This window comes from Lissotriton vulgaris, chromosome 1_1 (assembly GCF_964263255.1).
Source record: "Lissotriton vulgaris chromosome 1_1, aLisVul1.2, whole genome shotgun sequence".
NCBI classification, from domain to species: domain Eukaryota; kingdom Metazoa; phylum Chordata; class Amphibia; order Caudata; family Salamandridae; genus Lissotriton; species Lissotriton vulgaris.
In genome coordinates this window covers 1,997,301,741-1,997,328,874 of record NC_141685.1, presented here as the reverse complement: position 1 = coordinate 1,997,328,874, position 27,134 = coordinate 1,997,301,741, and the positions used below count along the sequence as shown (strand labels likewise).

The window sequence follows — 27,134 nt, the reverse complement described above, 5'->3', positions numbered from 1 at the left end:
ATCCATTACCAAACATTATTAAGGCGTAACGTTTGCAGTCGTCGACTTTATGTTATAGCCAAGTGCAATCAAATATTTTACTGCAACGAATTCAGTTAAAATTAACTGAGACTGTAATTCCCATAATGCATCAGCAAGTTGAAGTCCAAACCTGTCCCCATGATATATCCCTGACGACGTGGAATCACATACCAACAGTAATTTAAAAAATAAATAAAACCCGGATCATGCGGTCTAAAGCTCTATCCAGACTTAAGAACAATTGTAAGCTAAGGTGACCAGATGACTCAAATTTCATATGAATACCCGATTTAGAGTCCCAGGTTAGCATTTAGCAAATCTGTGCTTTCTGGGAATTGTAGTTTATATTTGCATCAGTAGTAGACACTGATAAAGACCCATTACATAATGAAGATCTGCACACAAAGAGCCCTGGGTAGAAAAGTCTTTGGGTCAACCTACTTTAACCCTAAACAGGCCATGGTTTATTGCGGACTTTAAGCCACAACCTCAAAACAGCCCCCTAATATAGATCTACAACATGGTGTACATCATCAAGACAACAATCACTGAGAGCTCTCAAGCCTCCCAGACATCCAGTTAAGTTTTTCTCAGCATTCTGGAACTTGTAGTCCTGGTTTTATAATTGGTAAAAATGGACTGTAGATACTTGAATCATACATGCCAACATTTTAAAACTGGAAAGTTGTAGATTTTGGAAAACAATGAGAAGAATGTATTTTTCCCAGTGACATGTAGTGAAGCAGAGGTCATTTTAGGCGGGTGACAGCTAAAATGTTAGCATTCTTGGCTTATACAATTGGCAGCCTGTCGCCAGAGCAGGGTCTGTTCGCATGTATGTATGTTGAATGCAAAGAATTCCAGAGGGGGTGAGATATTCACACGTGGATCTGGGAGCTTGGGCGGCCTACTCCAAGGCTTGCCTTTCAGGAACCTTTGTTACCCGAAGTATTACACCGTGTTTTTTTAATTGTAGTGCTCAACGCCTGCAATCTCAGCTTGCACTGGTGTGTTACACGAAAGCTTTAGGTTCCAAACTATTGTTCTTTTTATCAGCCCTAAAAAATAGAACTTTGGCAAAGAACATCTGAAATATAATTTAGTCACTTTGAGATGCTGATCAAATTGTAATTCAAAGGCAGTATATGTGCTTCAACCACAGACGTGTGCAACAGACACGCACTTTCCTCCCAGGCTGCCCAAACACCTCCTATCTGCGTCTCTCCCCCTGCTCTGATGACGCAGACGAGGCAAGCAGTAACTAGTGAACAGCGGCGGCTCGGCTGCCACAAGCAGGGAGAATGAATGCAGCCTTCACAGTGGTGGATTACCATATCAAGTGGCGAGGAATGTACCAAAGCGGCTGCTGAAGGTGTGGACCTGAATAGGCAACGCCGGTTTCCAACGCAACCAGCCCCGACGCAGCAGCCGTATCCTAAAACCAAACGAGCCAGCAGCTGCACCGAGCCCCATCTGCTGGGGGGTGCCAGGAGGGTGCAAATGAAAGCAGCTCTGATTAGGCAGAGCCCATGAGGAGAGTGCACCAACCTTTCCCCCGGCACACACCCCCTGCGCCATCTACATACTAATGACTTTGTTAACTCTCGGAAGGCTGAAATAGAGCTGCCCTCCACCCACTTGTGGCCAGCATCACATGCGCCCACCAGCGGGTCAGAGGCAAGCTTCTTGAAAGAAAAAACCAGCATCACCCAGCCCTCCTCTCTGATGACGGACTCATCTGCGGCTCAGTGCTGGCTGGCTGCACCCTCCTCTCGGGTGCGCGAGCCAGTCTTCTTCATACCAAAAGAAGCAGTGACGCACGGGAACACACACATATATATTTGGATAGAATAAATTATGTTTACATTTATTACAAGAGGTGGCAGTTGAGATATTTTAATGTATGAAATGTATGAAATAAAGACAAAATCAATACGGGAAACAAATTGTACGTTTTTTTAATGCGACTCAGTATTTTTGGTTTGTTTTGTCCCAGGCGCGTGCTTGGTCGAGCTACGGCAGAGCATGCGTCGTCTCTATAGGAACATCTTGGGGAATGCCTTCTCATTAGCAGCTTCCTGGACCCCATATAGTGCAGGAAGCAGACACCGCCACAGTGGCCAATTTAAACCGCATTTCGCTTCACGCAGCAAACAAATTTAGTATAAAACCCCAACATCTACTAGAGCGCTACTTATTAAAAGGGTCAGTGCGAGAGGAGAGTACTGAAAGACCCCTGACGTGAAAATGGCGGCTACCAAGTGAGTTTGGATCAAAACCAGCTCTCAGCGCCCTGCTTAAACAACAGACTAGCAATGCCTCGTGTTTTAGCTTATGGCTGAATATATCGAGCAATGTTACGTGAACGCCTCTGTGCGTCTTTGTTGTTTACAACTGTGAGTGTTTCTACAGAAGTCACGGATGAGGTTATCTAATGACACAACAGCGGCCTTGCCGAACAACTGAACACTAATAACAAAATTACGTCTTTTTTTATTTAGTTTAATGTCTGTTAGGCATGTTTTGTTTCTACAGATGACTCCGCCATTGTGAGAAGCCTGGGAAAAGAGACGCGTTTTCTAAAGCTCTGAACTAACTTACACTGAGGGCACCGGTAAAAGCAGCGGTGGGGAACATCGGTCCCATTATAAGTGTGAATGACACTTCAAACATGATGTGCGCGCGCACTTATGAAAACGAAACTTAGCGTGCGTGGGGGCGGGACTTCCGTCTTGTGCGCGAATCAGCGCCCACGGAGTTCCCGGCCCGAGTAGCAGTGGTGACGCGGGGCTCCCATGCCCGAGGGAGACCCCCGTGGAGGCTACAGAACACCGGATTGGCGGTAAGTGGGACTGTATTCCGGGGTCGGGGGGCGCGCGTGTGTGTGTGTATGTATGTGTGCTACGACAGGGTTGTCTCTGTATGCGTGCGTGTGTGTATGTGCGCTCGTGTGTGTCTCTGGTGAGGGAGCGTGTGTGTGTGTATGCGACGGCGGGGGTAGCTTCTCTGTGGGGGGTCTCTGTGTGTGCGTGTAGGTGTGCTAGTGTGTGTGTGTAGGTGCGGCGGCGACGGGGGTGTGTGTGTGTGCCTGTGTATGCGTGTGGCTGTGTATGTGTGTGGCTGTGTATGTGCGCATGCGTGAGTGTGGGTGCGCGTGCACGCAGTCAAATCCAGCACAAGAGAGGCGCGTGGCACCCTCTTGTCCTTCATTCCCCCGAGACAGGCAGCTATAAGTCTCTGCCTGGACGCATCCTTCGGATGCTTATTCCAGGCGAGACCTAATAAATAAACAAGCATTTGCAATGCAATAGGTCTCGCATTAGGAAAGTTTGAGCTATTGGTATTGTAAATTACAAATTTCTTGTTTATGTGTTGATTTTGAAAATAGCTAAATAAATAGCTTTGTCATTTACAATGCCAATAGTTTTAACTTTCGCAAATGTGACACTTTTAGCATTTGTAATGCAATATGTGTTGTATTTACGTGACTTAGATGTATTGATATTAGAAATAACAATGGCTTTTAATTCTTTTAAATAATGCTTAAATAAAAGTTATTGTAATTTATAACGGCAATAGCTTAAACATTTGTAAATAACTTTTGTGAAGATTATGTTCATTGTATTTTGTTGACGACAGCTGGAAAATCTTTTAAAGAAATTAATAAAGACATCGAAGATTTCTTCGTTTCCTGGATCCTTCTTGTTATACTTTGATGCATGGTTTATGGACAATTCTTTTCCTGTGCTGAAGGGTGCTATTGAGACACCCATGTATTTACATATTTTATGAGAATTTATTCCAAATTCTTAACATAGGAGTGCTGGCTGAGCCCTTATTTCTTTGTTCATCTATTGTCTCTCAAGCCAATTACTCTAACTGAACTAATAGGAGCTGTTACTGCCAGCAATTGGCCATCAGTTATTGAAAGAAGACTCTGTTTAACATATAAACACCAGGCCTCGGCTGTGGGGAGCTCCCTCCTCCCCATCCCAGGCAGACCCCCTGCCCCCCGGCCTGAATGCCGCAGTCAGCCCCAGCAAGGGCGACGGGAACTTCACAGCATGATTTATGGAGAAAGGAAAGCATGCCTGCGTCCCTGGAGTACACTGCATTGATCAGTGTCAGGCCCTCAAACCTAGATATGAGGAGGAAGTCGCCATATTGCGCAGTAGATAGACGCGCTACTGAATAATTGATCGGTGCAAATAGAACAAGTAGACTAATGTAAATGTTTCTATGACATGCGAAACGTTGACCAGGAGAGACCTCCTTTAAACACCTGGTGCTCACCTTTAATACATTTCTGCTTAGCCTGCCTTTGCGTCTGGAGTGCGAAAGCAACATCGGTAGCAAAGTAACCAATTTGTTTTTAAAAAAACGTCACCACACTCAGCTCCGTAGTGCAGCTACCTACATATAACACCCGCTGCTTACCTTTAATAAGTTGCTGCGGAGCCTGCGCCTGTGTCGGAGGGTTGTGGGAGGATGGCAGGAAAGACGAGAATAGAGCAACAATTGTTTTTTAAAGTAACCACATTTAGCCCTACGTGAAACACTCGCTGCTTGCCTGCTATAAGTGTCTGCAGAGCTTCAAACAAGCCGATCAGTTTGTTTTCTACACATCACGGAACGCGGGCAGTCTACACTGTAATATATAAAGGAAATCGGCGATGCTTGAAAATGCAGCTGCCTCAGAAGGACGAGCCATCGGGACCTTCCACTTGGGATTTATATCTTAGCGTCAGCTGACAAGCTATATGGCGAGCAATAAATAACAAGAGCCATAAAAGTATTAAACTAGAACGCGTGCTTATTTAGGTAGCGACAGACTGCCAGGAAAGTAAAAGCGAATCCATCTTTAGCAGCGGGCCCCGAAATTAATGACATAAGCACACAATTACACTAAAATCACCAGTCCTGCGCTGCCATCAGCTCTTTGCCGGCCTGTGAGCAGTGGGAGGGCGGGGCTGCCTGCGCATGCGCGCCACTCTTCAGTTTCGTTTCCTTTGGACGAGCGCGAGCCCGTAGAAGAGAAGTGCCGCATGAAGTCCCGGGTCCCAGGAGGGGGCCCGGGTGAAGACCAGCGGGGAGACTGCGAGGCCCCCTTGCCTATGTGGAGAGCTCCGCTTCTTGGTAGAGTGGGAGAGGAGCTCGAGTGCTCTGCGGGGCTCCCTTGGCAGATGGTGCGAGCCTGACTCCGGTGAGGTAAGAGGGGAGGGGGCGGGGGGGGGCTGTGTGGGTGTGTGGTGTGTGGGTGTGTGGGTGTGTGGGTGTGTGTGGTGTGTGTGGTGTGTGTGGTGTGTGTGGTGTGTGTAGGGGATGGGGCCTGCCTGTGTGCGCGCCGTGTTTGCATGCAAGCCCTGCGGTCTGCGCAAGCGCGCTCGCTCCCGCTGTGAAATCCGACACTGGGAAAGCGCGTGGCACTCTGCTGTCCACTTTCCCAAATACGGATAAAATTAGTTGTCTTGCTGACAGCATTCATGCTTTCGCATGAATGCTACGTCAGCTCGACCTAAAAAGGAGGAACGAATTTTAACTTCTGTGTCTCCTAGCAAATTGCTGGGAGATGCGAGAATGTGCCTTCATGGCTTCATTGCATGCGCAACACGTAGCGCTCCCTCCGACTCAAGCGTCAGTCTCCTTGGTTGCGCCTCCCTTTTCTCATAAGCGTAAGGGTGCCAGACGGAGCCGGAGGCGGTTTATCCCCTTTTATAAATAAAATCTATTTCTGGAGCAAGATCGCCACCAGCTGGCGTCTCCCCTTGCAGCGCTCAATTCTTCATTTCTGCAAAGAAATCCTTTCAATAACAGTTTACTGGCATGCCTGTGAGCAAGCCTTACCAAAGGCTCAATATAACAACAAAGCCCTTGAGCTTTCAGAGGGAACAATGTGCACCACCAGCCTTCCGGTTCTGTCCGCTAGTGTCTGCGCGCATTCCTGAGCTTCTTCTTGATTCAATTAATTCAGACGCATTTCAAGGCGATACACACCCCATAATCATGGAGGTAGCTGCAAAGGGTTTTTTTTTTTTTTTTTTTAATTTTTGAAAACCTATATTGTGCATCAGTAAAAGAACAAATACGGGCCCACAACCATCAGGCCGGCCACGGATACTCATGAAGCACCAGCGCATGCAATACGGCGACACAGTAACACATTATTACCATAAGCAAGCATTTAAGAGTTACACTGTAGATCATAGTGATACCATGTCCCAGGAGCAATGAAGGTTAATTTTAAATTTTTGTTGCAGCTATTATTCCGTTTTTTAATTTTGAAATATAAACAATAGGCTAGGAAAGCAGAGTCCGTGCAGGCGTAACATGACATTAGCGACAAATTCACCACGTAATCCAACAACCCAAAAGTCAAGTCCCCCCAGGCGGCATGGCGGCTAGAAGTTTGTGCAGCAGGGGTATCAGACCTAACATCCTACCCAATGTCCACCGCCACCCACCCCCTAGCAGTCCCAGACACGGACCCAAGATAGAGTAAGAAGAAGAAGAAGAAACGAAAACGAAGGAAAAAACAAGGCACCATAGAAACTGAAACCAGGAAACTAAAATCCCGTCCCCCAACCCCCCACCCTACACGCATGCAGAGGCTACGGCCTATCCCCCCCCCCGCAGTGTGTCTGTCGCCCAATAAACCCGAAATATAGAACAAGGAAAGAAAGAAGAGAAAAAGAAACAAGCATTAGAAATGCAATAGGTCTCGCAGCATTAGAGTTAGTGCTTTTAGAATTGTTTATGGGTTTTTTTGTAAATCTTTAGCATGAGGTTGAGGGTGAGTGAGGGTGAGGGGTTGAGGGTGAGTGAGGGTGAGGCTGAGGGGTTGAGGGTGAGGGTGAGTGAGGGGTTGAGGGTGAGTGAGGGTGAGTGAGGGTGAGGGGTTGAGGGTGAGTGAGGGTGAGGGGTTGAGGGTGAGTGAGGGTGAGTGAGGGTGAGTGAGGGTGAGGGGTTGAGGGTGAGTGAGGGTGAGGGGTTGAGGGTGAGTGAGGGTGAGGGTGAGTGAGGGTGAGGGGTTGAGGGTGAGTGAGGGTGAGGGTGAGTGAGGGTGAGGGGTTGAGGGTGAGTGAGGGTGAGGGGTTGAGGGTGAGTGAGGGTGAGGGGTTGAGGGTGAGTGAGGGTGAGTGAGGGTGAGGGGTTGAGGGTGAGGGTGGGTGAGGGTGAGTGAGGGGTTGAGGGTGAGTGAGGGTGAGTGAGGGTGAGGGGTTGAGGGTGAGGGGGTGAGGGGGTGAGGGTGAGGGGTTGAGGGTGAGTGAGGGTGAGGGGTTGAGGGTGAGTGAGGGTGAGGGTGAGTGAGGGTGAGTGAGGGTGAGTGAGAGTGAGGGTGAGTGAGAGTGAGGGTGAGTGAGAGTGAGGGTGAGTGAGGGGTTGAGGGTTAGGGGTTGAGGGTGAGTGAGGGTGAGGGGTTGAGGGTGAGGGTGGGTGAGTGAGGGTGAGGGGTTGAGGGTGAGTGAGGGTGAGTGAGGGGGTGAGGGTGAGTGAGGGTGAGTGAGGGTGAGCGAGGGTGAGGGGTTGAGGGTGAGGGGTTGAGGGTGAGGGGTTGAGGGTGAGTGAGGGTGAGGGGTTGAGGGTGAGTGAGGGTGAGGGGTTGAGGGTGAGTGAGGGTGAGTGAGGGTGAGTGAGGGTGAGGGTTGAGGGTGATGAGGGTGAGGGTGAGTGAGGGTGAGGGGTTGAGGGTGAGGGGTTGAGGGTGAGTGAGGGTGAGGGTGAGTGAGGGTGAGGGGTTGAGGGTGAGTGAGGGTGAGGGGTTGAGGGTGAGTGAGGGTGAGGGTGAGGGTACATGCTTTTCATTTTCTTCAAAGGTTGTCCGTGCATCAAGGGTAGTTGACTGAACTTTAAGTATAATAATTGTACGTACTCTTCGGTGGCATTGAGCTCACACCCTCGAATGGTCTTCGGTAGTATTGTTTCCTGTAGAATTCTATTTCCTGCTTATAAAGCAGTGGTATGTGCATGTGAAAGTCAGGAGAGGGAGGAGGGGGAACTGCTTGCGAAATGAAATTAAAAGCGGCCGGGCGGGAAATGCTCTCGGTAGCATTTGTGTGAAGCAGGGGGCGGGAGCAGCCTTTGATGTGCGGATAATTAGGGGAGGAGTAGCCAGGAGATCCAAGCTGGGGAACAGATGGCTGGCGCGATGAGACTGACACATCCATGAAAGTAATTGTATGCGTGTCTCGCTGTAGCCCTGGAGAGGTTCCATGAGAAGGAAACACTTTGGCTTTAAGCAATTGTACAACTGGCTATAAGCAAATGTATTTTATGGAACAATAAAGAATAGTTTTTAAGTCGTTAAATGGAATTATTTGTATTTGCCTGAGGAAATTATAACTGCCATTGTTTGAACTTTAGATCAACATACCTGTGAGGCTCCTGGGTCTCTGTTATTGAACCTTGTCTAGGAAGACCCTCTCTAGGTGCCTCCAATAAGGGGGGGGGTTGGGGTGATTGATCTCTGGTTATCTACCACAGCTCGAGTCAGTCACTCGTTTGATCATGCCGTGTTAAAACAGTGATACATGCGGTATTCAGCTAATTTCCCAATCACCATTTGTAAATCATGTGTAACGAGTCAGACTGGGCTTTACTAGATGATAGTACGGAAAGAAGGGGGAGAGGAAGGGGGGAGAGTAAAGAGAGGGCAAAAGACCAAGAGTGAAAGAGGGAGGGCGGGTCAGAGAACTTGAGTTTATAATAGTGTTTCGGACTAAACTGCAGTTGTTTCTAAGCGCTATAAATATTACAATTAATAATACTCAAAACAGAGCTTCAGGAGCGGAATGCAGTGGAAGGGACAGGGCACGAGCGTAATTTATAGCAAGAGTGATGTGTCGATGTGAAACGGGCTGGGGAGAAGGAGGGAAGGGGAGAAAATTGACAAGAGCAAGACCAAAGGGAGAGTGGCAGGGCTGAGTATGCAAGCACACGGAGACTGTAGAGTGAAATGATGCGCTATGAGAAGTGAGCGTGGAGAAAACGAGACAGGTGAGAGGACACGAGCTAATGGGGGCGCGTGGATTAGATGAGTTGAACATTATGGGCGCCAACGACCTGGAGAAGCAGCTGCAACTCAGAAAGGAGGACGCGCGTCTGCATCGGTCGGTTTTTGGCACCACTGTCCTGTGCATTGTTCAAAAGCTGCAGTTTGGAGCCCCAAGTGTCCACACTAAAATTGTGCTTCCACAACCAGGAAAGCGTTAACTGGGAAAACTAATGATAAAAGGGGACAGTAATAAATCGCAGTACCTTGCAAAACCGTCTCGATTCCAGGAAATGTACTAAGCAGCCAAGCGCTTTAGTTAGAGTTCCGAGATAAACCAGGCGCTAGAATCTACCAGTACAAATGCACTTGCAGGGAGGGGAGGAGGCGGCAATGTGGCAGGAGACTTTAGAAACCAACTCAGCCCTGTGCTTTACCTCATAGTAAAGCAAAAAGCAAACAGCAAAAAATGCGTGAGCAAACGCAGTTCAACCTCAAATCCGAACAAGAAAGGGTGGAGGGGGCAGGGGAGGAGGGGTCCGGGGAGGAGGGAAGGGCCAGAGGGACTTGATGGGAGTGGTGGGGAGGAGGGGGAGGGTATAGAGAGAGAGAGGAGGAGAGACAGGACAGGGGGAAGCAGCAGAGACACGGCGGGTAAAATAAACAAATAACACGGCGGGCAGGGGAGGGGGCGGAGAGGGGAGAGGAGAAATGCGACACGGAGGGAAGGGGAGGGGGCGGAGCGGGGAGGGGGCGGAGAGGGGAGAGGTGCGACACGGCGTTAGACGGAAGGAAGAGAGGGGAGGGGGAGGAGAAAGAGAAATGCGACACGGCGGGAGGGGGCGGAGCGGGGGAGAGGGTGTGTGTGTGTTGTTAGGAGACGGACGTGCACGCGCACGCGCTTTTAAGGTCAATGCGCATGCGCATAAGCTCAATGCGCATGCGCATTGACCTTAAAAGTCACGGGCACTGCAAGGAATCGCCACGATTCCTTGCAGTGTGGATAAAGAGTGGATAACTCGCAATAGTCTCGCTTGCTCGATGCGCATGCGCATCGACAGGCGAGACCTAAAAAGAATTACTATAATATCAGAAATATAGAGAGTGAGAAAGGAGTATCCTAATCTACAACTCCCATAGAACACGAATGAGCCGAGAGGAGGGCCAATTCTATATGCTCCCGGTCACCCCAGCCACAGGTACATCCTCCACCCTAAATATATCAGTACAATAGCAAATATCAATGCCAATACAGATGGGGAGAGTCATCTCGCAGTGTGCATCTGAAACATATGTAAAACAGTCCCAACCCCGTCTCCGCCAGCCAGTAAGTAGATAGTACAGAAAAGCAGCCTAGCCCTGACCCGATCGTGGATGCATCCCTGAATACACTCCCCGAGGAAAGCCCGCCCCCTCTGAAACAAAGAAACAATATGGCCGCATAGAGGGAGGGTGAGACTCATGAGCGCAAAATGGCCGTCGACAATCACCATGAAGTCCTTTGTTCACCATGAAAAGTTCCTCCGGGACATCTTGAGAACATAGGCTCCGCAGTGGAAAGAGCGAAGGCCACAAAGAAAGAGCAATCGAGGGGGCTAGAGGTCGCTTAGCCGGCTCCCGAGTCAATAATGATGGTGAAGGAAACAATGACTCAGTCCCCGGAAGAGAGGGAAACAAAGTATCACAGGCAGAGCTGGCGGACGGCCGGCCGCGGGCGCCAGTACAGTCAATAACAGTCACATCATCACTGTAGGCACGGAGAAACACTGTATCCTCATGAAGCACCGGCAAAGGCAGGTCCAAGCATTGCTGGGAACAGACATTGCGCTCCCGCCCCAGACCGGACACAATTTGGTCGAGTTTCTCACCCAATACGTGGGAGCCATTGCGCAGCGCTGATCGCAAATCACATAGGGCGGCCAAAATGGTCCCACAGGACAGTGCTGGCTGCAGCCTACTTGTCTCAAAACCCCGAGAGGGTGTATGCGAGCTGGCCCACAGCGCAGGCAGGGTATCACAGTCCAAGGGCAGGGATGGGCGATCTTCCCCATGCCACGAGTCACCAGACAAAGCCATCTTACAGATAATCCAGTGCAATAGCTGGGGCGGGTGCGGCACGAACGAGCACCAATCCGGGCCTCTGATGCCACCAGGGTCGAGTTCAGTCGAGCACCCGTCGCCGAGAGCCTCCTCGTATCAGGCGGATCGCTGGGACAAAGAAGCAGGCAGCCGATGTCGAACAAGGACAGCTGTGTGATCTAAGCCGCGCACATCCAGCTCCGATCAAAGAAACCACTCCCTCAAAGCGTCTCATCCTAGCAAGCGCGTTATAGGCTCGGCTTGCGATAGACCGCGTCAGGCAGTGCAATCAGGACCATGTCTCGTTCAAATGGCACCACTTCCAAGTCTCCGGCACCACGCGGGTAGCCCGGCCGCCACTGATCCTCCGAAGTCCGGCGGCGTGCGGCAGTGCAAGCGAGGGTCCAGGGCTGCGAGCAGTTTTGCAGATATCTCCGGCCACCGGACAGGCGGAGATCTCGGGGGAACAGGGGCAAAATCAGCACAACATCCCAAACGTTTCGCCGCCAAAAATCATCAGGATAATAAGCAGGATGTCGGTGCGGGGCTCAAGGGCTGGTGGAGCCGAGAGCTTACACGTCTGCTCCGGTCGCCATCTTGGCTCCTCCTCTGCAAAGGGGGTTTGAAGGGAAATCACAACATAGGCCTGATAACCTTTTATTGCTGCAGAGACAACCACGTGATTGTGGCGCATGCTGTTGCATGCTGGTGATGGTAGTCCTTTACTGCTGTGTGACCAGTATTACCCTGAGTGGGCTCAGCCCCCTTTGACATTCAGCATGTCTTTAAAACCTTGAGTAGGTACAAGCTCAAGTTTTGCGCGCTGCATTGACTTTCAGGCAGTGCACACTCTGCAGACTGGAACCCGTTTCCAATCCTGAGCTCTCCTTTCCCGGCTGCTTTTCATCCTAAAGGAAAGGAGTGGTTCACCTCCGCACAGCCAAGGGAAGCCGTGCATGAAAATGGAACAAAGCCCTTGAGCTTTCAGAGGGAACACTGTGCACCACCAGCCTTCCGGTTCTGTCCGCCTGTGTCTGCTCGCATTCCTGAGCTTCTTCTTGATTCAATTAATTCCGACGCGTTTTCAAAGCTCAAGGGCTTTGCTAATCCATTTTCTTACGCGGCTTCCCTTGGCCGTGCGAAGGTGAACCACTTCTTTCTGCGTCCAAAATCATGTAAGCTGTGATCCCAGGGGAAGTGATATCATTCCCCCCACTCGATTGCGAGAGGCTCCCTTTACACAGTGGACTCTCTCAAAGGGGTCTCTGAGACTCCAAGGCCTATCTACTGGATCCTTCCCCAAAAAGGAGAGAGGGAGTGCTTTGGCAAGGGGCACCATACCATACCTCAACTGGGAGTGGCTCCCTTAGCGCTGTGGACTCTCTCAGAGGGATCACGGAGACTCCAGAGTAAAAGTAGTCTGATCTTTCCCCAACAAGGGGAGAAGGAGTACTTAGTTAAAGGGCACAAGGGACAGGGGGCTAGGGGCATAGCAGGCAAGGAGAGAGAGAGATAAAGGGGAGGGGAAAGGAGCAGGGGAAGTAGACAAAGAATGAAAGATGGGAAAGCGGAAGGGGAGGGTGAGAGGGCATGAAAAGAAGGGGGTGCTTTACGCGGTTGCATCTCTCAGAAGGGTCTCCAAGGCCTACCTACTGGATCTTTTCCCAACAAGGGGAAAGGAAGTGATTTGGTAAGGGGCACAATACCATGGCTCAGCTGTGCGTGGTTCCCATGACGCGGTGGACTCTCTCAGAGGGTTAACTGAGACTCCAGAGTAAGAATATTAGAACTTTCCCCAACAAGGGGAGAAGGAGTGCTTAGTCAAAGGGCAACAAGGGACAGGGGACTGGGAAGAGGGTCGGAACTGGCAGGTCAAAAGAGGGGGAACAAACGACAAAAGAAAATAGCATGAATTACTGAAAGATAACGCATACAATACCCGGATAAATCCAGAAAAAGACAGGATCCACGAAAGGCAAGAGTCAGGGAGGACAAAGGGAGGGAGTCAGCGAGTTAAAGAGTCCCACAAAGAAGAGATACGATAGCAGAAAAATGGAAATGAGTACGTGTAGAGTCACTCAGGAGACGAATGCAAACGCAAAAAGCTCAGAATCACAAAATGGGGATATCAAGTACAAAGAGCGACTACATATACTTATGGTTAGAGTTGCAACTATGCAAAATAGTAAATTCACCCAGGGTTCTATTATCACAACGATTAGGATAAAAACAATCGTATGTTACTTATCAACAGAGTGAACAGAGAAATAAGACATCCCAGGGAGAAGAGAGAGGGAGGGGAGGGAGAGGAGATAGGTTATAGGAGAGATAGGGACTGAGGGGGGTGGGGGAGAAAAAGATAAGGCCGTCCAGCCAAGGAGCAATGACAGAGTCGGCAGGATGAAGTCCGACGGAGAGGACAAGAAACAACAAAATAGTGGCTCCATTCGCGCTCCGTTATTTTGCGCCGTCAGTTCCCAGACACATCCCTTGACCGTCACTCTGAAGCATCTCCAACAATGCAGTGATACGGCAAATTAAGCAGTCACACGTGTGGGCTAGATGCGGAAGAACAAACTCCAAGGAGGCAATCAGGGTCTATAAATCCTTGGCGGGAAGGCAGTTTAGGCAGGCCGTTTCATACAAAAATCCCCCGAGGGTAGTCCGTTCAGGCAGGCCGTTTCACACAAGGCCATAAAGGAAAGCCCGCACTCCTTTGGGACCCTTCGCTAGAGATCTCCCCCCAAGACGGTGGGGTTAGGTCCGGGATGTTCTATTATGGATGCAGGCCTCACGTGGCCCGGGGACCCCAAGCCAATGCCCCAGGGGGCTGTGATATACTCCAGAATGCATTTTTGGATGCTGGGCCATGAGGTATGGCTCGGAGGACTGTCGGTAAAGTGTGGTTCATGTGGAAACATTCCCCTAATTCACATCCTAGACCCTGGCATTACTCCACAGAACTGCACTGCCCTTTAAGTTTGCACAAATAAGGGCGCCGAATGAAATTCAAAGCAACTATTCAACATTCTAATAATCTTTAATGTACGAGAAACACCATGTGCAAAACTATAAAATAGTAAGCTTAAGCTAAGACTTTTCAGGGGATAAACAAAAGACACACACACACACACACACACACGACTACTGTCAACAATAAAACCTAGACCCATGAGCAAAAGGCATCCAACTCTGTATGTGCTACAAGACAATATAAATGTGCTTTTGAAATGTTGGCACCATACACAACATTATGAATCTGCTTCTAATGCAGAGCTATACATTAATAATATTCAGTCTTGCTAAAGAGTGCAGCAATGGTACCTACTTGGCACAAACTGACAGAAACTATGCACCATAAAGTGATATTGGCAGATGGCAACACAGAGAGGGGGCAACTGACTACTTGGGCCGAGGATTGGGTAGGGGGGCCGCCAGCTAACAGCTTTACAAGCAGATTATAAATAAGGAGTAGTGAAATCTGTACAGAAAGATAAAACACCACCCAAATCTTTTTCTAAAGGTTTTTTCATGTTTCAGAAAAAAAATAAAAACTAAGCACATATTTTCTTACACTGGTTTAGGATTTGAATATGGACTGGTAGTGGTCCACCTAGAGAGGCAAATCACATAATTTAAGGTAATTACTAGTTGCACATCCGCAGCCAAAAGCATGTACCCAGATATAAATACAGACTGCAATGACAGCATCACCAGCGAGTGCTTCAGTCTAGACACCAGCCTCATAAGTGCTGTAGTATCCCCGTTTGGTGGAAGGGTGCAGCTTGTAAGACATCTGCTCCCCCCAAAGATCTGCTATTTAACTATCCACCCCAAAAATTATATACTTCTACAATTTTAGTAAGAAAAGTGCAAAGTAATTTTACCCAAGAAAGGCAAAATGAATTGGTAACACAGACATTGGCGAGGCTTCTTCAGGGTTTACTGTGCTTCTATATCCTATACAATCAGCTTTGGGGGCCGCTTTTGCATGAAGGCATCATTCACCACCTGCACTAGGTGTTGTGAACACACCCTTGTGACTCCATCTAAAATGTCCAACCAGACCGTATCAAAGGTTAGACTCACCGAATCCACCAACAATGGCATGTCCTGTATAATATTTCAGGAGCCCGGTGAGAGATTGCAGTCAAAGGTCCACAAATTTGATGGCCACACAACAGGGCACCAAACTATTAGTACTAGGTAAGGAGTCCCGAACTAATAGGACAATGATGAATGTGTGCGACGACTAGATGGGTAAATGCAGAAAGTATGTATTTAGAAACAGGGTTATGTTATGTTATGTTAAATGAACTTGTTGAGCGCAACTAACACCATTAGGTTCCTTGGCGCTATAATGGAGAGAGCAGATGAGGAGACAAGAAATAACAGCTATTTATAGGATTCAGTGAAGAGAAAAGTTTTGAGGGAGGATCTGAACTTGCAGTAAGGAGAGGACAACCTAAGAGGGAGGGGGAGGGAGTTCCAGAAGGTTGGGGCCAAAAAAGAAAACTTGAGGCCGCCATGTTTCTTCCTCTTGTATCTAGGGACTGATAACAAGGCTAACTGGGATGACCGGAGAGTACGGGGAGGAACATACGGGTGGAGGAGGGAGGAAATGAAGGGGGGACCATGACCTGTGAGGGATTTGGAGATGATGCAGCCAAGCTTAAATGAGGGTAAATGAGTCTTCCTGTGAAAGTTTAATCTTGTTTATGAATCGCAAAAGAACGTTAATTATGCAATAATAAACACACAATTTTAGCTTACAGTACATTGGGAGACACCCCCAATAGAAGTTCCATGAGTCACATACAGAATTTGTACTAGGCGTTTAGGTACCATAACTGCCCCATCTCCCCCCAGCATCAGGTCAGATGGCGTAACTGAGTGGGGTATGTGTGTATTAGGAAGGTCACAAAATCCACCTTTTCACCCTCTGGGTCCAACAAAAATAAAAGCTGTGTACACCCAGGGGACTCTTGGGATAAACAGATTTGCAAATCTTTGTGAAACTCAAGACTTGTGAGGCACTGAAAAGTAATGTCGAATACAGAATGTAAACCCTCCCCCCACATGCCCACCCACCTGCTGCCAAGAAAAAAGTCAAAAGATAGAAACGGAACATAAAGGAAAAAAAGGTAAAGAACTAACTTATCTCCAGGATGCCAGAAGGAAGCAAATTCACTTCACGCTAGTTCTTCTAACAAATAAATCTACATGCAGAATTAGCCTACCGCCTCCCCTTTAAACCACAAGAGAGGCCACAGCCTGAAGTCCAGCAACACAGACCAGTAAAATATATGTATCAAGATTTCAACCTATACCTGAAATTGTGTGGTCTCAAGGACAATGCTCAATGAAATGGAAAGCTGACGTTGTCCACATTTCTACAGTTTTAAGGGAAAGCAGAAATTAAAGAAACAAAATTACTTTTCACTTTGCCCAACACTTAAAATAGCGAGGCTTACTTCTTCCTGAATGAACAACACTAAAGAAAACCATAGAAAAGGGAAATACTACTTTACCCAGAGGCCAAACTGTGATAAAATTCCAAATGAAGCTAAAAAGAACACAAGGACACACCAATCTCAGATTGAACCCTATATCCAAAAAACAGAAACACTGCCAGTAAGCAATAATAAACTATAGATAAATCACTAAACACCGGACCGCTCCAACAAACGGAGTCATGACCCAGAAACTTTTGTCAACATATCTCAGGACGTAATATATGGAGCACACATATTCATACAAACGAAGCACAACACTGGAGTGTAAATTCTATGCTTAACGTGAAGCATCAATGTTGAGGACTTATTGATAATGCTCAGTATTTACTGTCAACAAAATACAATTACTGAATGCTTACTCGATATTTACGGTCAACACTACACTGTTATTTTGTACATTGCACAATACTGTTGAAATTCCTAGGTTAGCTGCAGTATAGCACATTGACACTCAAAGTAAGCCCGTCCAGACCTTTACAAGCGACCCCCTCCCTGGTCAACAGCAGCACTGGGCTGATGTTTACTCGATTCAGCACAAACATTGAGAAAGAAGTCAAATAAACAGGCAAGCCTTTATTTAAAGGTTATTTTAAGGTAAACAAAAGAAGTAACTAGGTTCACGTGACCCGCCTAACTTAAAAACCACCTTTATTTTTAAAAGAGGTCTTGCAGCAAAAGTGTATATATATGAAACGGTTGCTTCAAAAAGCGTATTTCATCAACATGCATAAAAGTGTATTTCATCAACATGCATAAAAGTTTCACCTTAGTACATCACATTATAGCAGCGCATTGAGAAGTTTTTTTTTTAAAGCAATAGTTTCAAACATGAACGTACAAACATTCATTCACCCCATCCCCCTACCTGACAATAATGTAATGTCAATAGTGAACAAAGATGCAAGTCAGTTAAGTGCGCTCTTTGGGCTGGGTTTCTATTATACATGAAAAAAAACAGTAAAGTTAAACAATTCAAACACAAAAGAAGGTTTTGTACAATGCACTTCCAGAAGACCTTTATTTTGACGTCTTTTTATACAAGATTATGAAGAAAAGGTAGGGAAAGTGAAATTAAACAATTGTCTAGGATCACAGAGTTTGGTAAAGTGGAGAAGCCGGGATTAATGCCAGGTTTCATATTGTGCAATTCAGCCACTGTAAGTTTGTTTAGTTATTTTAAAAGCATAACAATATTACATAGATCAAGTTGTTATTAAAGCAAAAGTTTAAAAACATGTAAACAATACCAGTGTAAAATTAGCAAGCAGTGTTTTAAAAACAACAAATGTAAAATTAATTCAGGTCATTCTGATGTGTATGTCTGATTTGCACAAGACGTTCTTCTAATCTCCTTGATTCTGTTAATTCGGTATATTGAAAACAATTAAAATGCATTGATTTTTAAACGCCAAAGTGTCAGATATCAGACTGGTTATTTGCTTCAGATCAGGTGGGATTTAAAACAATTTAAGTCTCCGTGTCCCTTATCTACCGGATTGACTAGTCAGTGCCCATAAAGTAAGTCATATGTTTGCTGCTTGGTATGTATGTTGACGGGCTGATTCTGCCACTGGATGTATAAGCTTTGCTTCTCCTACACCCACGTTACTGGCACCGACCCCTGGCACCCTCCGCCCTGACCACCACCCTGCTGGCATCAAAGCGTCCTTCAATCATATCATAGACAAAACATTTTGGCCCTTGGAAAAATGTTTGCGAGTTCCCATGATCTAGGACAACCTCACACCTAACTTTTTTGTACATTTAACATAGCAAAAATAAAGGATACCCTAAACAATCAGCAAACTTGCTCTACACTAAATGCTCAATGTAATGAGATTAAATCCCCACCTTGCTTTTCAAACAATGTAGAATCAGTTCAATGTCAGCTGTCAAAAAGGTTAATCATGAATCTCGTACATTGTACCATAGTCAAGCTAGAAGGTGTTTACGTGATATTATAGGACATTAAACAGGCAGATGATTGATTCATTCATTCATCCTCGAATACTATGGTATTTTCCATTCAAGTATCTGGTTTGTATCCGCATAAAGCAAGCCGAGACCAACTTCCCTTGAATCTACAAGGGTCATGCTTTTTATCTCCAACTTTCCAATAGTACACTCCTGGTGTGCAATAAATCTGCAGGACTCCCGGACACAAGTTCTGCCCTGTTATTATTGGGCTCGAAGGTTTTAATTCCAAGGGTGTTTCAAAGTTGTAAAGAAGTGGGGTTTGGCATTGCGCAGCTGCAAGTATTCGCAGAATTGCCTTTTATGCATCCAGTACGTAGTGCCTCCGTAACACAGCATATGTACCCATTTGGCCCACACCGTCGCATCTCTCAGGTTGGAGACAGCAATATTCTTCTCGAGTGAAAAAGTCTCAAGATAAGATTGAGCCACGTGCCAGTAAGTAACCTTGTATCCTTAGTGATGTGTGTCTTTCCTGACTGCCGCCATCCGGACGCGAGGGCATCTTGAGATGCAAGTGAACTACAATGAACGTTGAAACCGATGGACCCTTCCAACAGCGTGTATATATACACACACGCAAGATTGTCTTTTCAGCTTGTACAAATTGAGGGGACGACACATTAAAAACAAATTCTCGTCACGTTGCGACAATTTTAACTCCTATGTGGTGTACAGCAAAAACCACCACTAGACATCTGTTATTTATCCTGAAAGACTACTTTAAGTCAAAAAAGTACAGCCATAATAGCACCAAAAAATAATAAAAAAACAAAACACAACCTTAAAATGATAAAACTGTACCTGCAATCGCCACAAGCTAACTACTCGTCAACTGGTAAGCCAGGCTGAGAGAAGGTAACGAGCTACAGCAGTCACCACCTCACTGTGTAATAGTTAACTTTCTGATAGATACCTGTGATTCTTAATCGGGAAAGCAGCCATTTAATTATTGGGGCCACGTATACCATATAAAGTAATGAAAAATGCGCCTAGACTTCAATAAAGGGCATATATGGAGACGAACTTCCATTTTACATCTCACAGGGTTCTTTCTCCTACAGTAAATCTACCCTCATTACTGGTGTGAACTTTCTAGACATGGAACGGAAGTGTTTATGAATAATAATGGCAGCACCACATGAACTACTGGTGAACACTAGTGGTAAATCCTAGTCTACCCACTGCGTGCCAGCACAAGATACCTACTGCCTAAAAAGGTGGGTTTCCTGAAAGAAGATCATTTGTGGAGCATACCGTTTAAACCCCACTTCCTTGACCTGTGAGATGTGTTGCTCTGCATTTTTTAGGGCTCGCCTGCTGATGCGCTTCTGCGCATAGCTGGCGAAGCTCTATTATGGCTTATCCAGAGTTTAACACTGGCGATTCCACTGGCGATTCCTTGCAGTGCATGTGCTTTTAGGTCATTGCGCAAGCGCAAGCCCTAAAAAGCGCGTGCACAATGCCACCAGCCGCCTGCCTGCCTCGCATTACCACATCAAAGGCAGCCCTCCCAGCGCATTTCTCACCCCCTAATTATTCACGGCCGGCCGGCCGTACTTTCAGTTTCACGGCCTGGTGTCGCCTTTTAAAACTTAAACAGGACCTTCCCCCAACGCCTGCCCCCCATCCCCGTCCTATCCTTCAGTCCACGGGCAAAACAGCAGACAGGGCACTCCAGCGCTCCAGCCCGGAGCGGAGGCTGCAGCCCCTTCCTTTTCTTGTTTTAATTATTTATTTTTCGGCCCGGCCGAGCTGCCAATGCTTGTTTGCAAATGCCTTTGCCCTTCATCAAGGAACAGATCTTCAACCCAAATGTATTTACTGACTGCCTGAACTCTGCAGTCACTTTCCACGTCCCTTCATTATAAAGGGTCTCTCAGTCTCCCTCAGTCTTCATTTCACTGGCATGAATATGCATTTCAGCACAGACATGCCAACCCAACATCCAGGGAAAGTATGTAAATGCATTAATTTGTCTCACACGGAAGCTGGATGAGTGGATAATTTAGGGCAGCCATAACAAAAATATTCTTTATGTGACACTGCAGATAACTAGTAGACCCAAACAGATTTGACCATCTGCGTGAATGTCTTTGAATCCTAATTACACGGTATGCATAAAGGTAGAACGGTAAACATACAGCGAGCACTCCCAAATTATGCACACCTAAATATTCCAGGTACTGGGATGGTTTTCTATATAAATGAGAAATAAACAATACCTTGGTGGCAAAAGACCTGTCTCCACGGCCATTGCCAAGCAGTCATAGAGAAAGGAGATCCTTTTAGGGCTGTGCTGGCCATGTATGAATCTCACAATCCACTGGACATGAGAATTCTAGAAAAGAACAAGGGTATTTTTCTTTCAAGTGCATTCTTTCTTTTGAAGGAAAGCAGCCTCTAGTACATTCTAGGACGTGTCATGCGTGGTATTTCTTCACCAGCTGCCCTTTATAAACCATGGTCTGCCCATGTGACATAAAATGTCCTCGATGATTAACTTTCCTGTGTGTGTGGAGGGGGTAGGGACTAAAGCAACGGAGCAAAGCTTATTCCTGAAAAGGTTTATTTATAAGACCCGATGCTTGAAATTGAATGTGCTCTTCGCTATGGAAACGATGCAGCGATTGCGGGTGCTGGAGAAACATGGTCAGGTTTTTTATCAGCCTCAACATCAGTCTGGGATCACGTTTTTAATTTGCTTGTTTTTGCAGTTTTATATAGTGCAAATTCGACTCTACGGTATCAGAGCGCTTTACATGAGCGCCAGTTGCATTACAGATGGACACATACATTTTTGGGCATGGAGATTTGCCAGGAATCCGAGGATGCTGAGCCTCACGCTCAGATTCAAACCCGGCTCCCTAGCTTCAACGTCTGCTGCTGTGGCCGTTAGGCCACATCCTATCCCGCAACATTAATGACTATGTTTGGTAAACAGAAAATGTGATTCTGTGTCCTGCTCGGAAGCGAGAATTATGCTCATCTTTCTTCACTGTATTCATTACAGCAGCTTGCAAACCAACATTCAGGAAACCGGAAAAATTAAACCAATCACAGTCCACCAATGTCCTTATAATCCAGTGTTCCTCTCTATGCCCTTTCTTTCTTTGCTGCTCCAGCAGCCTCCTGAAATGTGCCACTGTGTTATTTAATGATTTTTATTGCATGGATGTGTATTATTCACTGCTTGTTTTATTTACCAGGCGTGCTTGCTAGGTTTCTGTAATGAATCTGTAAATAGAATCCGTTTTGCTCTGCTGAAAGGCCCTGTAAATGCATGTTTGGCCCTTGAGGTTACTGTTGATCATACAGCCCGTCTTTGTCACATTTGCGGTCTCCACCTGGAATGCAATGGACTTTAATTTGGCTTTTGTTCTTTGGTGCTAACTTCCTGAACAAAGCGGTGAGGATTGGAGCAGGGCCCCAATCTTGTCTACCCAAACCAGGCCAGTAGGCTGGAGAGGCATACAGGCTGTCAGCCCTTGCCCGTCCTCCACAGGCAATGCTCTCTGCAAACCAGCAGCAAAGTTAAGTCACCACAGTCTGTGGATGATCATACCCTTCACCTATGCTAGCCACTGGAACTCCATCAAAGAGTGCTATCGCCCAAAAATTATATATATATATCCTGTCGCTCACCAGTACCTTGGCCTACATTGCAGGTGGTAAGCACACGTTCTCCAAATTATTTCCTGCAGTGAATAGCAGGATTCTTGTTTTATGGTAGGTACTACAAGTCCTTCCCTATAGTTTTTGGGCAGTAAATTACGGTTTACCCGGATCACAGCAGATGGCAAATACCCCTCCTGAAAGTTCTTCTTGTGTAATGTACCCTCCTGATGCTTGGGAAGTGGTACGTCCCCACCTGTAGCGTCATAGGAAGAGTATGGATCCTCCTTATTTTTTTAAGAGCTGGTAAAAGCCCCTTCTGGTTATGTCGTGGTTTATTGCCGAGTGGGATACCTCCTCTGCACGCTTCTTAGGTGGTGAATGTCTATTTCGGTAATTGCCTGGCAGTTAACCCCCGCCTGCCCCATTTGTTTAGTATAACGGAGGTGCACAATGTGCCAGTAATTACCTATTTTGCAATGGCTACCATGAATTACCATAACATGCCAGGACTTACGGTCATTATGTACATCTCAAGCACACAAACACATAACTCATGCACTCAGTCCATTACCAACTCCTGCACACAAAACAGAAATTACTTTTACTGAACATTTGTCAATCACAATTAGTAGAGGCCGGTCTTAGGCATATGACATTCTGTAAAACAAAAACACGTGATTCCCAAGAAAATCCATGATGTGCTATGGGTTCTGCAAATGTGAAACGGAAGCATAAACAGAGGGGTCAGTACTTAAGGGTGTAGCGTAAAAAAAACTGATTTTCAAATGCTTTTCCTGACAGCAGCTACAAAACCGGACACAATTCATTGTAGAAGGAGAAGGTGTCGTTTTGTGCCGAATAGTGCGCGGTAGGTTGTGTGCATTCCACTGAGCTATCAGTTATAGGCTGTGCCACTGGTTACAGTCACCTGAACTTTTTTGATTTGTCACAAAGTTACTAAGTTTCCCAGATCCAATGCGTGATGTGCTTCTCCATTCCAGGTTTTTAGGGCTCGCCCCTCGCGATGCAGTGCGCTACACTACCCGCGCAGGCGAGTAGTGTAGCACACTTCCAGGGTTCTAAAACGGACCCTGGAATCGCACATACTCGTGCTTTTCCTTTTGGGTTCCGCAATTGGGCTTTGCGTGCGTGTTTTTTTTAAACAGAACACGCAATAGGCCAAAGGCGGGCGCATTGCTCCGCCCATGGCCTATTGGTGTCTGTTACGCGCACCAAAGCCCATATGTCTTCAATTATCATGCCCAGACATGGGCGCGATAATTGAAGACATATGGCTCGCAGTGGCGCGCAAACCACTCGCGGCCGTGTTTTTTTTTTCTTCAGTGCCGCTTGTTTTGTCTAGTGTTTTTGCAGACTGATTTCTGCCACAGACCACAAAACACTGCTCTAAGCTCAATCGAGTTAATCTTGAGCTCATTACATTTTTGAGGGAAAGCTTTTTATTTAACTGCACAAACCGTGTTCCGCCACCTCCGACAGAATGCACGAGCCCTGGGAGCAGAGCTAGTGGCGAGGGTTAAAGCTTTCTGCATCCTTAATCACCCTCGGATTCCAGTCAGACTTCCTACGGCATCTCGCAGAGGCACGCATTCCACATGTAGCGCCGCTCCCAGTTATGGACAATGAATTCCTAACTACCAGTCCGCCCCATCTCGCGCAGCACACTGCCATTCCCAACGCGGGAAACAGACACTCACAAGATAACGTTGTACCACAGATTGCAGAATGTTAAATATGAACATCTTGCTCACGACGCAACTGCATTTCTGATTCTCCATGCCTGGTGCGTTTGTCACAACACTTCAAGTTAAATATTACCTCAATCAGCGTGCAAGTTTAACACTTTAGTACCTTCCGGAAAGTATGGTATTTATTATTAAAAAAAGGAAACTAGCATGTGACGTGGTCTTGGTATAGCCGTTATTGCGCAGGGCTGCTACAGGGAGTAATGCCCCGGTTACTTACCGGTAATCTTCATTACTCCGAGTATAGTCTTCCTCGCCACATTATTTACATAGTGAGCTTTAGCTCCACAACAGAACCCTCCAAAGCAAAAAGAAAACACCTCCCACCCCCTCCCAACATGGCCGACCAGTCCCACCTGACCTCTATAAGAGGCGGACCGGCCCAACCAACAGCCTGATCTACCAAGCAAACAATGAAGCCGATAGCCAGACAGGGAGGGGGGGAGGGAACTCATGTGGCGAGGAAGACTATACTCGGAGTAATGAAGATTACCGGTAAGTAACCGGGGCATTACCTCCTCGTTAGTCTTCCTCGCCACATGATTTACATAGTGAGCCAATACCCAAGCCAACAAGGCTTCATTGACCACCCTAAGAACAACACCACACGGTGATGCAGAGAAACCACCACAAGGTTGATGTAGGACAAATGAAAAGAAAACAGGGATCATAGGAAACCTGAAATCAAGCCCTCCAGGAAAAGAAGGCCAACCAGGAGTCGCAGCTCCAGCACTCAGAACGGCCCCAGCGAAGTCCCCCCGGGACTGCCAGAGACCCACGTACCAGGCGGGGGACGACCACGCCGAAGCCAGATAAAACTCCACCGAGGAGACACTTATGAAGGGGGCCCAGGGAACAGAGCCACACCCCGCGGACCGACCCTGGACCCCCGCCGGATCCACCGAACCCAGCGAAGCGTAGGGAAGGATGCTAGCCTGTGTAAGCCGGCGAACCAAGGCGGAAAGAGGGGGCCAATGGCCCGAACGAACCGGACCCAAAAGACGCCAATAGGCCATCCCACCGGGAAAGGGACGACGAGCGGTCAAGAGAAACCAAAACCGCACACCGGACAACCAGCACGGACACGAGAGGAACCTCGTCGGCAGGGAAAAGGCGGTAAAGACACCACCCGAGCCCGGTACACCAGGGAAGGAACCCCGGGAAGGAAACGGGGGATACGCCGGAGGGACAACCTGTCCGGCAAAACCCGCAAGAAGGGAGGGGCGCGGAGGCCCGACCCCCGCACGCCCCTCCGCCCAGCAGGCACCACTGCCACCAGGAATAAACGCAGCTAAAAGGTGAGGAACCGCAAAGCCACCGAGGCCAGGGGCACCAATGGCGGACCCTGCAGAGCTCGTAGAACGAGAGAGAGAACCCAAGGGGGAGACAGGTAGAGCGTCCGAGGGCGACGGAGACACACACTCCGGAGCCAAGCGAGCCACCAGGGAAACCAGCCCGTCGAACACCGGACTGCGGAAGGCCCGCAAGGCAGCCCCTCGGGCCCCCCGGGAAGAAGGAGCCACGGAAATACAAGACCCGCAAGGGGTCCACGGAGGCGCGGGCAACACAACGCGCCAGAATCAGGCCTGCAGACGGAGTCAGGCCAGCCGAAGGAGCCGGCCAACACTGACACCGGACCAACCCCGGAACGGGAAGAACCGGGCTCCGCCCGTAGGCCCGGACCGCCAGCTCGCAAAAGGAGAGGGTACCAGGGGCGGCGGACCCCGCCGGGAACCCAAACAGGAACGCCACCCGAATGCGCGCGCCAACCATGCGCCGGGGCCCTGTCAAACAGCACTGTAACGTTCCACCAGTAGTCCACTCTCAGCCGAAGCGAGCACCCAGGAGCACCCTGGCCCGGCATTAATGGAACGCAGTACGAATACGCGTGTCATCCTTGCGCAGGGGCCATGCAAATCATCTCTGTATCGTTCCAATTTTAGTGTAAGTGCTGCCGAAGCGAGCACCCAAACGGAACCAGCAGAGGACCCGCGATAACAGAGGGTACGGGGGAAACGCGTACAGTAGACCGAAGAGGTCAAGCGGAAGACAGGGCAACCACAATGACCCGGGCGGAGAGACTAAAACCTGGGCAGGAGGACCGAGACCCCCTCCGTGAACAGAGATACCGGAGGCAGACCGAGTCGATGCCCCAGGCGCCGAAACACCACCGGGGTCAGGGCGAGACCAGGCAACGAAGGCCAGAACCGACACAGTCGAACCGGCCCCATCAAGGCGGACCCCGGCTGAAAGACCGCCCGAAGGGACAGGACAGGCGCCAGGCCGACCGACCGACCCCCAAAGCACTGGTGCAAAAGACGGCAGGCCCGGAGGACTGCCAGCAGCCCCCGAAGCACGAGGAGCTGCGAGACTCGGGAGATCCCAACGACCCCCAAACGCCCCGGCCATACCCCCCCCGAAAGAACCAGAGGGAAGAACCGGGACCAGGCACACGACCCCCGAAGGAGGACAAGCCTGAGACGGGGGCCGAAGGGACCACCGCACAAAGTGCAGGAAGCCGACGGAGGCGAGACACCGCCTGACGAGACGCCTCACCCACGAAAACGACGAGGCCGAAAAGAACCATACGTCCATACAGGGGACACCCAGACCCCCACCCGGCGAAGAAGCTCCACCAGGCGGGCCAGGAGCACAGTCCCCACCCACGGGCCCAGGAAAAAATCCACAGGCGAGACAAGGGAAGGAGAAGGTACCCTAACCTTCCGAGAAGGCGGATCCCGCGGAAAACCGCAAGACTGGACACCGGCCAGTAAGCCCAAAGAGCCCAAGACCCCTGACAGCAATATCCCAAGAAGGGATGCAACGGAGGCGACAGCCCCCCCCCGGATCCCCAGGGAGGGAGATGGCCGAAAGCCAGGATCAAGGGGCGAACAAAACGGGAGCGGCCGTACCAGCACGAGACCGGGAAAAGCCAATCTTAGTAATAGTGCTGCTGAAGCGAACACCCGGACCCGGAAGCCCAGAACACCCCACGTGAAGGCTGACACCCTGAAATCCGGGGGAAATGTCGAAGGGCCCCCACCCAAGAGAAGGCGAGACGCCCTCACACCTAGGGACGTAAAACACCGATGTGGAACCCCTCCAGGCTCTCCCTGTGAGGCGTCCACCCCTGGGCACCCACAAGGTGGAGGCCAGGCATCCTTAGCGTTG

At 48.4% G+C, this 27,134-nt stretch overlaps 1 protein-coding gene and 1 non-coding gene across 7 annotated transcripts in view; both read right to left on the bottom strand.

Moving 5' to 3' along the window:
• The window catches only part of NUDT5 (nudix hydrolase 5), a 238,037-nt gene that overhangs the window by 206,635 nt on the left and 4,268 nt on the right, over positions 1 to 27,134 (bottom strand). The window lies entirely within an intron of this gene.
• LOC147751518 (U6 spliceosomal RNA) lies at positions 25,824 to 25,930 on the bottom strand. Its single transcript, XR_015300335.1, has one exon. It is a non-coding gene; the product is annotated as a U6 spliceosomal RNA (small nuclear RNA).